General features: G+C 43.9%; 1 protein-coding gene across 7 annotated transcripts in view; it reads left to right on the forward strand.

Annotated features, from left to right (window-relative positions):
* LOC143836175 (alpha-1,6-mannosyl-glycoprotein 4-beta-N-acetylglucosaminyltransferase-like) overlaps nt 1-16,275 on the forward strand; it is a 32,368-nt gene that overhangs the window by 834 nt on the left and 15,259 nt on the right. For 3 of the 7 annotated variants that reach the window (XM_077335129.1, XM_077335134.1, XM_077335130.1), the window contains exon 2: nt 2,048-2,174. The gene's annotated coding sequence lies outside the window, so the exon portion shown is untranslated. Of the gene's footprint in view, nt 1-2,047; nt 2,175-12,402; nt 12,553-13,530; nt 13,580-13,860; nt 13,990-16,275 lie in introns of those variants that run through there. The other 4 variants (XM_077335133.1, XM_077335135.1, XM_077335132.1 and 1 more) reach the window with 3 other exon arrangements.

Consider the following 16,275-nt stretch of genomic DNA (forward strand, 5'->3'; position numbering starts at 1 on the left):
GCTTGTGTGCTTCCAGATGGGCAGGATGTGCTACTAAGATTACAAAAGAACACTGTCCTGGGAGTAGGTCTCATTGACCTGTTTAGAGTTGCTCTCTAAACTACAACTGTGCTGTAATTACTGGATTTTCTTATAAATTTATTTGCTATCTTTCTCAAAATAGAAAGGAATCTTTTTCCCAAAAAAAAACTGGTTTGGAAACAATTTTTACCGTGGCCTTCTTTCTGGCCTTTATCACTGAAGCCATTTTGTTTATACTTTTTCATCATTTCCTTCATTTCAGCCATTTGTATGAACACCTTTGTAAACTTGGCTGTTAATTTATTTTAGCAGACATTAAACTGAACTATTTCACAAGGTTGCTTTTCCACTGCCACCTTCGGGGAAACTGGACCAAGATTATGGGCGGGTGTGTGAAAATGACTTGCACTTTTTACCAGTACCAGCATCAGAGAGAGGGGCCTCAAAGCCTAAAAATGCTAGCCTCCAGGCGGGACCTGGGGATTCCCTGGAATTACACCTCATCTCTAGAGACCAGATTGCCTGGAGAAAATGAATGTTCTAGAGCAAGCTTTCTAAACCAGGGTTTTGTGAAACCCTGGGATTTCCCCAAAAGGGTTGGAGTTAATTAATTTTAGTATTTTAATTTAAAAAAAAAATGGTTAAGCATGTATCTGGTTAGATGACTATATATGGTCATATTGACCACCAGCCCTCCTCAAATGGCCAGTATAAAGCCAAGGGAGAGTTTCATTCTTTGGATGGTAGGTCTTCTCTTGGTATTTCAGCAGGTGTGTCCCTGGGGAGTCCAGCCAACTAGATATTATTCAGTGTTGCATTCCTGGCCTCAAGGCATAGCAGAATACCTCTGTCTTACAGGCCCTGAGGAACTGATTAAGATCCCTCATGGCCCTGATCTCAGTGGACAGACTATTCCACCTTGCTGGGGCCAGGCCAATCTCACCTCTTTGGGTAAGGTGACCAGATTGTCCCACAGGGGGTACCTGGAAAATTGTACTCACGTTGAAATTTTAAAAAATATATATTACAATACTATTTTTGCATTCTATGCATTCTATGAAACTTTTTGGTGCTCCATATAGACCAAACTTTTAATCAAGACCCCCCCCCCACCCCCGGTCAATGTGTCCCACTTTACCAATGTTAAAATCTGGTCACCTTATCTTTGGGCCTAGAGATCCTGAGCAGATTTTGGTCTGCTGACCATAGTGCTCTTTGGGAGACATACTGAAATCTCCAGAAGTTCCCCAACCTGGAACTGGCATCCAAGGGGGCCCTGGCAACCCTAAAGCAGAAGGTAGGCAGTTCCCCTTGGCTACTTTTTAAAACTGGTTCTCAGTACTGGCCTGTGCTCACTTACTTTCACTTCTGTACTAGGGATGCCAGCCTCTAGGTGAGACCTGGAGATCCCCCAGACTTGCAGCTCATCTCCAGACTACAGAGATCAATTTCCTTGCAGAAAATGGAAGGATGCTTTGGAGGGTGGACTCTATGACATTGTACCGAACTGAGGTCCCCACCGTACCCAGGTTCCACCCCCAAATTTCAAGGAGTTTCCCACCCTACCCACCCACTTCCTACCAGTGGCCAGAGGGACCTGTCAACCCTAGCACATTTCCTACTTTTGAGATATGTCAGAATATTTTATTGATAGCAGATAGATCCACTTTATTGCTGAGACAGCATGTTAATAAATGCTTAGACTTGCATGGACTTATTCAACTCAGCAGGAGTAACTCATCCTGACTATAGTAAGAGTGGTAGAAATCCAGTCTGAAGTCTTGAAACGGAGGGGCTGTTCCTTTAAGGAGCATGAGTTAAATATGTTTAAAAGGGGAAATGAGAACAGTAGTGGGTTGGAGGAGTGTGGTTTCCTGGTTGTCAGATGGGTTGTAAGTGGATGTGTGCTGGGTGTGTGGCTAGATTGTAAATTTTCTTTCTTTGACTGCATGTCTGTTGAGCCTTGGTGGGATTTTATTTCCTGAGATTTTCTACAGGGAATGGAGACAAAGTTATTTACTTGCAGGCATTGTAAAAGAGGAATGGCATGTTGATGGTGATTGACTGGAATTCTAAAGTCTCCCAAGAGAGGAGGAGGAGTTGTCAGAAAAAGGACTGGAACCTGGAGGCACTTGTACTGTGCTTACTTGGAGGTAAGTTCTGCTAAATTCAATGGGCATTACCCTCCTTCCAAGTTAGTACACACATGATTGCAACTTTGGTGTGACTGGAAAATAAAAAGAAATACCTCAAGGTTTTTCACATAACTGATCTCTGACACGGGATCATTGCCACTATCTTTCCCCTTGTGTTCTCACAATAGGATTGTTATGCCTATATTGGTATCCTTCTCTGTGGATTTCCCACACAGAAAGGGAGAGACAGTATGCAGTAAGCACTGCAGTGCATGGTTTCAACTTCAGAAACTGAAAGAAGGATGGTGCTGGTCCCTGTAAGAAAATAGCTTGTATACAGCCCTTGCTTCTGATTTTTTCCTCTGAGGTATAACTCTGTCCCCTGAGGAATCTGAGAAAGCTTTTTAAAAAAATCTGAAGCCATCTCCTATACTAAGGCTAGACCACCCTAAATTTTGCTTTGATGCATTTTTCCTGAGGAATGGCCAAGAATCTTATTGACCCACATCTCACATGCTCACACGCACCAGTAATGCTTGTTAGCCAGCTTCCTCCTAGTGATACCTTTTCCTATTGCTGCTCTGTATGGCTCATGGGCTTCTTCTGGGGTGGATGTCTTCTTCTGGATAGGCCTACCAGAGGAGGTGCAGAGGATGCCTTGCTTGTTGACTTTAGGTAGACATGTAAGACAGCTTTTTGCCACGAGCCATTTGTTGGAGGATAAACTGTTTTGGCAGATGTACAGTGCAATCCTAAGAGTATTTTCTTGAAAGTAAACCATGCTGAATATATCTGAGCCAGATTCTATAGAGACCTGCTTCAGAGTGTTTTCTTAGCTATGTTTTTATTTATGTATTTTTACATTATTTTGTTTATTTGGATGTTCTGTGTTTTTAGCTTTCATTTCCCCCTATTTTTCATATGGCAAAAAGAAATAAACATGTGTTAAGACATCATAGAGACCAGCAGCTTACAGTCCTTTTTCTCTTTAGTGTTGGATATGCTCACAAGGTAATGACTGGGGAAGGCACTGGCAAACCACCCCGTATTGAGTCTGCCATGAAAATGCTAGAGGGCATCACCCCAAGGGTCAGACATGACCCGGTGCTTGCACAGGGGATACCTTTACCTTTACCTATGCTCACAATATTGCTTTGCTGGGCCATGGGTCAGAGGCAGAATTGTGGTTTTAGTTGTTCATTTCCATCTAAACGTAAACAAAGGCTGTTCTCCTTTGTCAGGAGACTTTGATTCCCTGAACTCTACCAACCAGTTTTGACATTTGGAACTAGAAGTAGGTGTCATTAGATATGCTTAAGGAGCCAAAGATCTTACAGCATCCCTATGTTCACCGTAGGGAGAAACACTGCCGTTTTAATTCTCTTCTTTAAAACAAAGCCACAGTTGCCTGACCCTGAAAGTTGATTTGAGTTGGGTTGGGAGAAACCCATGTGGGCTTCCTCTATAGGAGGCTTGAAAGCAACATGGGTGCAGAGAGATAGGGGCCCAGTGGCAGTGGAAGTAAGGGGGCAGTCTTGCCAGGCAATGATGGAGCAACCAGCAGGTGAGATGGGGTGTCTCCATTGCCCAGTGAGCACTATCTCTCATCTCCGCTGCTGCTGTGATGTTTTTGAATGAAGAAAATCTCAGCCTTCAAAATGGTTGCACATCACTGTGGTAGACATCCCCTTATGTCTAATTAGGGGTTAAGAAGGTTGCTGTTGGAGAACATTTATCATCAGTGAGGGACTGATGATCAGAAGGCTCAGTTTTACCTGTCATGCTGTTTAACCTTTGTGAAAAGCACTTGAAGGCTATTATTCATGGGTTTGGAGACATGTGTCATTGGTATGCTGATGACATCCAGCTCTATATTTCTTTGTCCAGACCACATGACAATGCTAACCTGATCCACTGCCTGGTTGCCCTGTGTCAAATGGTTAAGGGTGAACAAGCTGAAACTGTATCCTGATGAGTCTGAGGTGATGCTGGTCAGGAACACTGAATTCTTGTAGGACACTGTGGGGTTCAGCTGACCATCAATTAAGAGTCTACAGATTATATTCCACCTGGCACTTATTGCAGGCAAAATAAGTGAAAATATATTTAACCTAGAAAATGGTTTTCTACATTGATATGGCCAAACTGGCCTGTGGATCTTTGTCACAGTACCATCAAGACTAGCCTACTGTTAACACTTGCTAAATGGTTCTACTCTTGAAAACAGTGTAGAAATTTCAGCTACTATTAAACACCACAGCTCATTTACTATTAGGAGCATGCATATTATCTCAAATCTGCAGTCACTCCATTGGTTACTGGGAATTTACCAGGTTCAAGCCAAGGTGCTGGTTATTTCCTTGGTGACCTAGAATTTGTTGTATTTCCCTGGATGTTCTGGCGCACCCCAGGCACTTTGCCCTGACTTGTTTTTAATGTAGGCTTTCTGTCATTTTTAGTTCCTTTCATTTGATGCATGTTATTAAGGAAGGTTTTGTATTTCCCAAATCTCAGTTTGGCTTCAGGCTTGTGGATGCACCATTTCCTCCTCTCCTTTGCTCACTGCGGTCCAAAAATTTGCTATTGAATCTATACCAGGCAAACTATAGTTTGCATAAATCAGAATTTGCCTGAAAACTAGAATCAGAAACCACAGTCAAATGATGGTTTTCACTTCTGGCTTGCAAAGAAACACTGGTTTGCCCCAACCTTGACTTGTTCAGTTTGGATATATCTGAACTATTGCTGGCTATTAAAACAGCCACAGTCTGAGCTCTTGGTGCCCAAGAAGAAACTGTTGACATTAACATGCTTGTCCATTTTGAAAATTCTACCCCTGGTAGACCCTTATGGGAGACTCCTCATAATCCTGCCCCCTTTTCTCAGCACCACTTCCCTGAACAGTTGGGGGGCTATTTTTTATAAAAACAAAAACCTCCCCGCCTCATCTATTTTGGCATACAGAAGCAGTGCCAGAGGAAGCAGATTAAAAGACTAATGTAAATCCTGCGATGCAATAAAGCTGCTTCACACTCTTGACTGAGTTATGATGATATCTTGTTATGAAGTTCTTGTCCCTACCTAAATATTGCCCTTGGTGGAGCAGGAATGGCTAGGGAGGACTGCTGTATCCCTTATATCCTGGCATTGGCTACTGCATTTGCATGTGATCAGTTTGTGACAATACAGCCCTATTAGTATGTTCCTGTTTTTATTATCTCTGTGATGAGTTTCAGATGCAAAACAGTAGGTTTGCCTGCTGTAGGAGGGGAGGTGCAATGGGAATTTCCTCTTTCTTGACCACAGTTAATGCCAAGGGAGGGACAGGGCTAGATGCCCTTTTTATCTCTTCCAGCCTTATCACTGTTCTAATCAAGGAAATGGTTATTGTGAGCGTTCATAGCAAATTTTGAAACTGCCATCAGATTGTTTGGTAGCAACTATCATCTGTCTGGGTTCTTTCTAGTCTGAGCAAACTGGAAATTTATTCGGTGTGTGTGGGGGGGATGAAAAGCTGGATACATCAAAAGCAATAAAGTCTGCGTTCCAATTCAGATTAGTATGACGTTAGTGCAGTGTGCCATGCAAATTGACTGAGTGAAGTTTGTTGGCGCACAGACAGAATGATGGAAAAGCTTCACCTGCTACATGTCTGCTTGTTAACGGCACTGGAGTGCTGCCAGATAAAAGCTGGTCATCTTCATCTAAATTAAGGGTAACGGTCTAACAGGCTCCTGTCTTATTAGTTGGCTTCTTTGTTACATGGCCTTGCCCTTATGCCTGTAATCATGGTAATGATCTAGCAGTTTCCTTTTTTACAAATGTAATGCTGGCAAATGCTTGTACTACTTTTTTTAGTAACAGGAATTCTGTTGGGGGCGGGGGGGACACCACTACCTGGACAAAAAAAGAATACATTTCTGCACAAACTCAGGATCTCATGTAGCTCGTTCAATAATATAAAATGCAGGGGGGGGGGGCAGGAATCCCTAAAGCTTTTCAAAGTTATAAATATTCTGGCAAGTGTTCCAAATCCATCATCAGATAAGCTGCTGATGAGAACAAGTACAGTGCTTCTACTTACGTAAGCTCCTTCAGTCTTCCGTTTTAAATTAAAGAGCGTATAGCAAAGTTTGAAATCATTAAAGCTTTGAACAGAACTGCAGTCTGTTAGGACCCATCTGAGCATACTTGCGAGATGGGGTAGGGGAGAATCTACTGTGAATTTTCCAACTACGACTAGAGTTGCCAGCTGTGAGTTGGGAAATATCTGGAGATTTGGGGGGGGGGGGGGTTGAGCCTGGGGAAGGGGAGGTTTGTGGAGGGGAAGGCTTTAATGGGGGAATAAATGCCATGGAGACCACCTTCCAAAGTGGCCATTTTCTCCAGGGGAACTCATCTGTCAACTGGAGATCATTGGTAATCCCAGGAGATCTCCAGCCACCTCCTAGCAATCTTTAGCATGTATAGATCCAGTTTTCTGGCCCCTGTTGCTCTTCTACCTGTCTGATCCACTGCTTAGGGAACTGCTACATTTCTTCTTAAATAAGAGAATATTGGCATCCTAGATCTTTCCCCCATATTCCGGTTTACAGAGAATGATAGAGGTTTCAATGGCTCTAAAAATATGTTGTGCCCATGGAGCAACTCTAATCTCTTTTCCTAATTTTTATGTAAAACGAGAGTCAAAATTAAGAAATAACTAGTAACTAGCAAGATACCAAACTAGCTCACATGACAGGATTTGGTGAGATGTTGTTTCTTGAGCAGGAGTGCCGCCGTGACCACATAATCCGTTGAAATATGCAGATCTTTGTGTTACAGCAACTCTTTCCCAGGTAGAGTAGAAAGCACAAACCCTGTATTACTGCAGGCTTGCAGCTAAACAGCCTTGACTTTAATCAATGCATTTGGGAACATTAGATGGGCCTTTGCCATGATACTACAAAGATCTCCTGGTGAGAACTTTTCTGAATTCCTCCATTCCTCTCTCTCTGCTTCCATGATTTGACTAATATTTGCTTTGAAGAATTTCTGACTCAGCTGCTCTGATTTATCCATGTTTACTCCCCTATGAAGCTTCTTAGTTTAATTTGAAACATTGCCTACTTTACAAAATGTGCAGAAAGAACATTTTAGGGTAAACCCTATTAATTGATGTGACCTTTCGATCACAACATAGTGGTACAGAGTTGTTGGAGGTTATTTAGGGGGCAAAGTTGTCATTTTCACACAGAATTAGACTCATTTACACCTAATAAGAATGGACTGGTATCTGGTGCATCTGGGCATTTTTCCCCTGGTAAAGTGTGGTACCTGCCATAACATGTCCTATATTACTCCAAATACTTGCAGAAGGAAACTACCTATGATTCCCAGATGATGTATTCAGTAGATTATTTGAGTCCAAGTAAGTGAGAGCCAGGCACAGATGAATTGTATGACCCAGGTAGAAATCCTGCTCTGTCATGTGCTCGTTTGGTGGCTAAGTGGTCCTGCTTGCTGTTTTATACCTATGGAACTCCCCCCCCCCCCCAACCAGGGACTCATGAGTCTCAGCCTGAGCATCTTTCACAATCATTGTAATACTTTTAGCGAGGCAGATAAGGTTTGATTTCATTTTTGCTCTGCCAAATCTGAAACAAAACACAACAAACAACCTGTGAAATCCTCCTTGCCCAGATTTTCTGCCTTGTATCCCTAATTTCATAAACGTTGTTAGCTCTATTGTTACCTATAGAAGAACACCATTTCCGGCTGCAATTGCAACCAGCAAGGAAAAACATTTCCTCCCCTCCCATAAATGGAGAGCCAGAAATTTGTATATTGGTCACTCTGTGTTTATTTCTGAAAGGCACAATCCTATGGCTCATTCCGCACAAGGTTCAATGTGGCAAATTGCTTTCGGAAAGAAAAAACGGAATTTTAAATAGTTGAATTCGGCGTAACGCATACCTGCCTTTGTAGTGGAATCTAGTTGTGTTTCAATCGTTTCCCACAGGTTTCCGGTCTTGGCAAAAATCGCTAGAAAGGAAGCGATTTTTTCCATGGTTTGTCCCGCCCCTGGCCGTCAATCAAACGAGCAGCCAATCGGCGGTTGTTAGCATGCTCTGGAAAAGCCCCTTTGCCTTTAAGAACAGGTTTTTTTAAAAAAGAAAAACTCATTGCCACAAATATGCCTTGATTCCTTGATTCCTTGCTTCCTCCTAACTTAGAGACCCATCTAGCTGGCAGCTGGCCTGTGAGCTGCCGATTCATCGTTGACATGCTCCCCCAAGTGAAAAGAAATCCCCCCCCCATGCACGGGCGCGATTTTCGGGCAAAAATAAAGGTAACTTGCAAACGGGGTTGTGTTGTGCTTGGTGACTTGAGGCGAGCTTTAAAGCAGCTCTGTGGAGGGACTGCAGCCGGAGAAGCCTCGCTGGGTGAATGAAGGCTCGCCGGTTCCTTGCTCTTCGCTCGCTCTGAGAAAAAAAATGGTGATCGCTTCGCCTGAAGTTCAGAGGAGAGAGCCAGGGGGAGGGACTTTGCTGAAACCGCAACAATGGTCACGCACAGAACTTTTTCGAAACTATTGCAGATTGCTTGCAAGAGTGTAGCGCTTTCCAGAGGGTGAATCTACTTTTTGGGATTTCCCTGGAAGCGCTACAACGAAGCGCTTTTAGCGGGACTGTTTCAGGAGTGTGGCAGATTGTATACGACCTCATGCATAACTGCATATTAGTATATTACAATTTGCCACACTCCTGCTACATTAAACTTGTGCGGAATGGACCTGTGTTTTACCAAGGGTAGGATGTTGGCTTTAACTAAAGAATATGAAAGTTGTTTTAAAAGCCAGGCTTCAAGCATGAATCTGAGGCTCCTTCCTTTGCTACTGTCCCTTTTGGTCACCTTGATGCTTTTTGAAAGGAAACTCCTTGGATGAAAGAGAGGCAGGCTGTTTATAGCTGAGATAAAAGCCAGGTTGCGTTATGGTTGCTTGCACTCTAGTGATTTAAACCAGGGGTAGTCAACCTGTGGCCCTCCAGATGTCCATGGATTATTATTCCCATGAGCCCCTGCCAGCATTTGCTGGCAGGGGCTCATGGGAATTGTAGTCCATGAACATCTGGAGGACCACAGGTTGACTCCCCCTGATTTAAACTGCAAGGCCACTTATTCAAATGGACTATCCTAATCATTTGTTTTGCTGCATTTTTTTCCTAGAACTCTTTTGTGGTGACCCCCTTTCCTTAAAATGCATTCAGGGCACCAGCCATTAACATGGGGATTGACAAAATGCTACTGAGGAATGGCTGTTGCAACTTTAAATCCTGTTGTTTCTCTCTGTGTGTATATGTTTTTGTGTGCATAACACTTCTGCTATTACTTCCTCAGCTGAGGGCCTTGGGCCCTAGCATTCCAGAACAGATCCTTTTCCTGAGTAAGACTGGGGGCCATTCCACACCGGGATCCATGTAGCAAATTGTTTGCTGAACGAAAATAAATAGTGGAATTCGTCGTTATGCATATTTGCCTTTGTAGTGGAATTGCGTTTCTATCGTTTCCCACAGGGTTCCGATCTCGGCAAAAATCGCTAGAAAGGAAGCGCTATTGCTGAGCTGTGTCCCGCCCCTGGCCGTCAAGCAGCCAATGGGCGGCCGTTATCATGCTCCCAAACAGCCCCTTTCCCTTTAAGGAAGGTTTAAAAAAAAACACACACACACGTTGCAACGAATATGTGTTGATTCGTTGCAACGGAGAGACCCATCCAGCTAGCAGGTGATGTTTGAGCTGCCGTTTCATCGTTGCCACGCTCCCCCCAAGTGAAAAAAAAAATCCCCCCCCCTCACGGGCGCGATTTTCGGCCAAAAACAGTGTGAGAAATAAAGTGAAAATAAACCAGCAAACGGGCCTCTGCGATGCTTGTGCTTGGTGACTTTAAACAGAGGGACTGCAGCCGGGGAAGCCTCACTGGGTAAACGAAGGCTTGCCGGTGCGTTGATCTCCGCTCGCTCGGAACAAAAAAAATGGCGATCGCTTCGACAGAAGATTAGAGGAGAGAGCCAGGGGGAGGGACTTTGCAGAAACCGCAACAATGGTAACGCACAGAACTTTCCCGCTAGTGTTGCAGATTTGTTGCAGGAGTGTAGCGCTTTCCGGAGGGTGAATCCACTTTTTGGGATTTCCCTGAAAGCGCTACAACGAAGCGCTTTTTGCGGATCGGTTTCAGGAGTGTTGCAGATTGTCAACGACGTTGTGCATAACGTCAAAACTGTAGCGATTTCAATTAGTAACCATTGTGCTATTTTGGACGAATGCAGAACGGCCCTGGTTTTTCCTTTCCAACAAATCTGATTGTTCTTTTTTTAAAAAAATTATCTCAGAGCCAATTATGTAAAAATAAACAAATGAACACATATTGCAGCCCTGTCTCTCCCAGTAGGGAATAGTCCACAAGTGAACTGGAGTAAATTAATCCTGCACAGCAGAAAATCAGGCTGCTATGAAGTGACAGAGGGGTGTTGTGGGAATGGCTTTTCTTCCTGCTCCCTTGTAAACGCTCATTGCCTCTCCCTGGTGCTTGACTGATTACTTATTGAATTCATTCTTAATCAGTTCCTTTTCTTGGCAGGAGAGAAAGCTTCAGTTATTTTCTCAACTGCAACTTGTGCTCTTTCATTTTTCATAATTTTAATTTTGTAATTGCAGGGTTATGAACATTTAAAAAAGAATGATCATACTTGTTGAAAAGGAGTACTAAAAGCCCAGCCCCACTTGTTGTAGCAGAAGGAATTATTAGGAAATAATCAATTCTGCAAGCAAGGATTGTGGGGAATAGCAGAAATCTCCTGAACCAGGCTTAAGACGAAGTGAGCATGGGACTCCTTAGAGATGGGCATTGCCAGATTTTTTAAAAAACAAGAAAATATAGCACGGTTGTAAGTGCTCTATAAAACCCTTATTTCTCACTTGCAGATGAAGGCAGAAAAGGAAACCTTTATATTATAGTCATTGTGGGGATTGACCTTGTTTTAGGGAGGGTGGAAGTACAGGAGCATTCTCCCATTGGTGTATTTAATAAATAAATGTGCTGATCAACTGAGTCTCATCAGAAGAGGAAATAAGCTATGAAATAACATGGGCTTGTTTATGAGGTGAGGGACAATTAAAATTCTCATATACAGCCTGGGAGAGAGGTTTAAGGCAATGGTTATAGCTGTGTTTAAGGCTTCTGACTTGCAAGGTTAATATCATGGCAATATTCAATTGCTAGAATAATAACAACAGTATTGATGAGGAAAATGGCCACTGTGGAGAAAGAGATGCGGGAAATCCAAACATTTCTACTTTCTCCAGGCTTTGCAGCAATATTCTCCAAAACTTAGCATCAATGCAGTTTGGGGGAGGGGGGGGATGGGAAGAAAGCCAGTGAATCTCTGGGAGGAGGAGCACAAGATGAGATGACAGGCCCAGGAGTGGAAGCAGGAACAAAAACCTGCTTCCCAACATCATCCTTGGGACAAATAAGCTTTGTTCAATGCCATGTAAATTACACATAGCTGAAGAACAACGATCAGTGGCTTATGCTTTGAGGCCATGCTAATCCAGTTGCAAATGGCTGCTGTTATCCAATACAGGTGTGGATGGAGCCATTTAATACAAGGGCACTGTCACGTTCAAGACTCTGCCTGGTGGTTGCTGATAGTCTCCAGTCTCACACAGGCAATAAAGGTAACAAATCAACTGTAATGTTCAGGCTGGTGCCTGATGCTTTTATTCTGTCAAGGGGCTTCCAGGATACCCAGAGCAATTACAAATAAAGTATTAAAGGGAGCATAATTAGCTAACCAGTCCACAACAGGTCTGGGTGCCAGATGTTCTGTTCAAGAAAGCAGGGAGGACCAGAGTTCAGGGTCCACAAGCAAGGCAAGTATCAGGAAAGATCTGTCTCTGTTTCTATCTGAAAATAAACACAATTAGTAACAAGGCACAAACAATACTCTGTTTTACCAGGAGTTTTGGTAGACAGAGCAATGATTGCCAAAGTCGCCCCTCATGATCGGCTTGACTAGCTTCTTTGTTTTTATCACCATAATTACTGAAACTCAGGGGCTCTTTGTTGGCTGAGTCCTTCACCCTGCAACAATTCAGTGTCAGGAGCTGACCAAGCAGTGCTGTGCTAGTCACCTGGCACTCTGCTGGCTTGGGAAATGCCAAAAGTGAGAGACAAACTGATTTCTGTCTCTTTGTCCCCTTCCAGAAAGAACAACCTTTATCCCCTGAGGCTTCTTTTGGTGGTTCCGCCTCTAAATCTGGCTACTCATCTGGGCATTCCACTGGTGCAGCGCCTAATTCTCCCATCTCATCCTGAGAGGAAGAGGTAGCTGGCTGACTGATCTACCTCAGCTATGTGTGTGTTTCTGTGGGAGGGGGTTGGGCTTCTCCTGCCCAGTTTGTCATTCCCCCTTCCTTTTTTGTTTTCCTCTTGATCCTGAAAGGGAGCTGTCTTTTAAGACTTTTAGTATCTTGAACAGCCTGAACAATCTTGAGGTACAGGTGGATGGGAGTCTCTCAAAGATTCCTTTCTCCTAAAGATTAGTCACTTTAGTCTCTACAGGAGCTTTGCAACAACATGTAATTAAACAGGAAGAATAGACAGATAGGAAGCAACTCAAAGCCAAAGAGGAAATAAAGCACAATTTACTCAGTGACCATGGGTGGCTCTTGGATATGCCTACACTGGCTCATGCACCTGGTTTTCCTACTGAGGTATGCTGGTTGCAAACTTTCAAATTGCACATAATCCATCATTTAAATTCCACAAGTTACCTGCCATAACATGATCCTGTGCCAGGGTTCTCACCTTCTTCTATCAGTTGCTGCCAGATAACGAGTTGCTAATAATATTGAGCTGCCCAGGAGGATGCCTGGAATCTGGAGGAAACCCATCAAAGATTCCTCCTAATTGTTCCCCAAAACACTTTCCGAGACCCCTCCAAGATTAAATTACTCTTCCAAAACTATCCTCATACTTGGGGCTATCAAGAAGGGAGATGTGAGTACAAAGGGGGGGGCAGGATGCAGTGTAGTCTCACATATCTTTTAGCAAAGGACTTTATTTCATTGCAAGCCTTAATATGGTAGGCAGTGCAGATGATCAAATTGTGAAGGCACACAAACCTGTTGAGTAACCTCAGGCACAGGGAAGATGCAGATTGTTGATCGTTAGGGACTTCTTGGTTAGTTGGAATGGAAAATGAGATTAATGGCCAGTCCTGACCATATAGCAGAGAGTGCCCAAGGGGCAAAGAGCACAGGGACCAAGGATGGAATTTCCTCATCCAGAGGGGCTCCAGAGGAGAGTCTCTGGCTCTTCAGCATCTTGCAGTGCCAGTCCTCCCAGAGGAGTAGACTCAAGACTGATGGATGGTCAACAAGTAAGGAGACCCCTGGAAGTGGATAGAATGCAGTGGGAAGGGGAATCAGCAGCCTGGCCCACAGCCACTGTGGACCATATGGACAAAATGCAGAACTCACTCCGGGAAACGCTGGCTTTGGTTCATGAGAATTAACCCAAGCCCAGTTCACACTGAAGTTGTAGTATGATAAAAATGCAAGCCTGCATGAATTTAAGGAAGGAGATTCAGTGACAGGTTTAGAAACTCGGGGAACCAGTTGCTCAGGAAGGGCCATTTACAGTCAAGCCAAGAGAGGGAGAGTTGAAATATCCGGTTTCAGGTTCAGTTCCAGGAGTCAAGCCCTGCCTGAATTATGTCAACCTTCCAGGAGTCAAGCCCGGACTGAATTATGTCAACCTGCTCAAGCCCTTCCACCCCTGGGAGTCCATGTAAGAAGAAGGGAAGGGAGGGAGGGGGGGAAATCATAGAATCATAGAGTTGGAAGGGATCTCCATGGTCATCTAGTTCGACCCCCTGCACAATGCAGGAAGTTTTCTTAGAGGTTGGGGGAGGGGGAGGAAAAAGAAAAGGGGGAGATGATAGACACTTCAGGGGAACAGATTTAGGATGCTGACAAACTAGGAAGTGAACTGGGGGGATTAACACTGTAATTGCTGACTTCTGTCCATACATTGCAGAAGCTGGTTTTGCTTTGCTGTGAATGTACACTCTGCTTATGCCCATTGATTATGTGTCACTGTGATTAGTATGGTTGTGTGCAACATAGCCTGTGTACAGAGAATGGTTAGTATAGGCGAGTCCAGAGAGCGGAGGAGTTTGTGTGGCACTTGCTGAGCGTGTTGTGGAACGTTTGCTTGTTGCTGGCTTGATAGCATGGATGTGACACAGTCAAGGCTGGGCCAGATGTTCAAGGATTGTAAGTTCACCAAGTAACCTTTTCTATGTTCTTTTGTTTGTTTAGACCAGGGGTAGTCAAACTGCGGCCCTCCAGATGTCCATGGACTACAATTCCCAGGAGCCCCTGCCAGCGAATGTTCCTGGCTCCTGGGAATTGTAGTCCATGGACATCTGGAGGGCCGCAGTTTGACTACCCCTGGTTTAGACATATTCTAGAACTGTCCCATTTGAGTGTAGTGGTTAGGAGTTTGGTGTAGTGGTTAGCAGTGTGGACTTCTAATCTGGCATGCCAGGTTCGATTCTGCGCTCCCCCACATGCAGCCAGCTGGGTGATCTTGCGCTCGCCACAGCACTGATAAAACTGTTCTGACTGGACAGTGATATCAGGGCTCTCTCAGCCTCACCCACCCCACAGGGTGCCTGTTGTGGGGAGAGGAATGGGAAGGTGACTGTAAGCTGCTTTGAGCCTCCTTCGGGTAGGGAAAAGCAGCATATAAGAACCAACTCTTCTTCTTCCATATTTACTTTTGAGCACTGTAGAAATAGTTATTTTGTTAAGAAGCTCTGCATGGCTTCCTCCCTCACCTCGAAGGCTATTCCTCAGACACTACTATAAACCCTGAGGTGTTGTACTTTGAGGTGACACTGGAAATGGGGACCATTAACAAAGAGTAGTTGGGGGGGGGAGATGGTAGGTAGATCTAAGTGCTCTCACAAGAAGAATTCCCAATGTTTTGCTTAACTGGAAGCAAACAGCCACCTTTCTGTCCCAGCTTTTTAACAGGGCTACATGCTAGCCAAAGGATCTCATCGCAAGGGACTGGGGAGAAAGTGTGCAAGCTTCCACAGTAGGTAATTAGGATACCTGCAGTACAATCCTATGCATTGTTCCTCCAGTCTAAGCACTGCTGACTTCTGTGGAGTTAGACTGGAGTAAGTTTGCAGAGGATTGCCTTGCTGATCTAATTTTCTCTGTATTTGTTACAGAGCTGTGCTTATTAGAGGAGCACAAACATCTTGGGAAGAGCTCTTCCACTTTTTTCTGCTTCCATTTTAGAATGCTGACAAGGATGGACTGAGGCAGGTTTTTGCATAATTGCATTGAGAACAGGAAAGGAACTGAACGTTGTTGTCTGGTTGTTTTGCATACCAGGGAGCAAACAGTGGCCATGTTGCTAAAATGCCTTATTGAAAACTGCTGTGTATTGATACATTCCTGATTCCTAAGATAAACAGAACAATTGCTGGTAGGTCCTTTGCACAATATTTTGTATGCTTCTTTGTATGCAGAAATTGGAAAGTACTAATTAAGGTTTAAGTGCTGTTCTTTTGCCTTGAGGCCGGACTAATAGTATCATGGAGTCAGAAAGAATAACCAGTCTAGCCCTTCTATTCTAGGGCAATTTCTATATTTAGCAGCATTGTGATAAGGCACATTGTGATAAGGCTGTATCACTTCAGGCTTTGTGTGATGTTTGTGTGTGTATTGTTTAATGTTTCTCCCACTGGGGACAGTTCCTCCATGCATAACAACGGTGCATCAGGAAGGAATCTCCGATGAACTCCTTCCTGCCAGGCAACTTCTGTTTGAGCAGGGAGTGAAGGAGCACAGGAACTTACCTGCAACTTACCATTCTGAAAAAAATATATTACTGGAGGTCCACAGCCCAGTTTCTACCAGCCTTGCGCAATAATATTTTTATCGAAAACATTTCTGTGCTGCCTTTCGACCCCAAGCAATGAACATAAAAACCTTTCCACATTAAAAACATTTAAGACATTAAAACAGCATTTAAACTGCAGTATATTCAAATTTC

This window comes from Paroedura picta, chromosome 4, assembly GCF_049243985.1.
Source record: "Paroedura picta isolate Pp20150507F chromosome 4, Ppicta_v3.0, whole genome shotgun sequence".
Lineage (NCBI taxonomy): Eukaryota > Metazoa > Chordata > Lepidosauria > Squamata > Gekkonidae > Paroedura > Paroedura picta.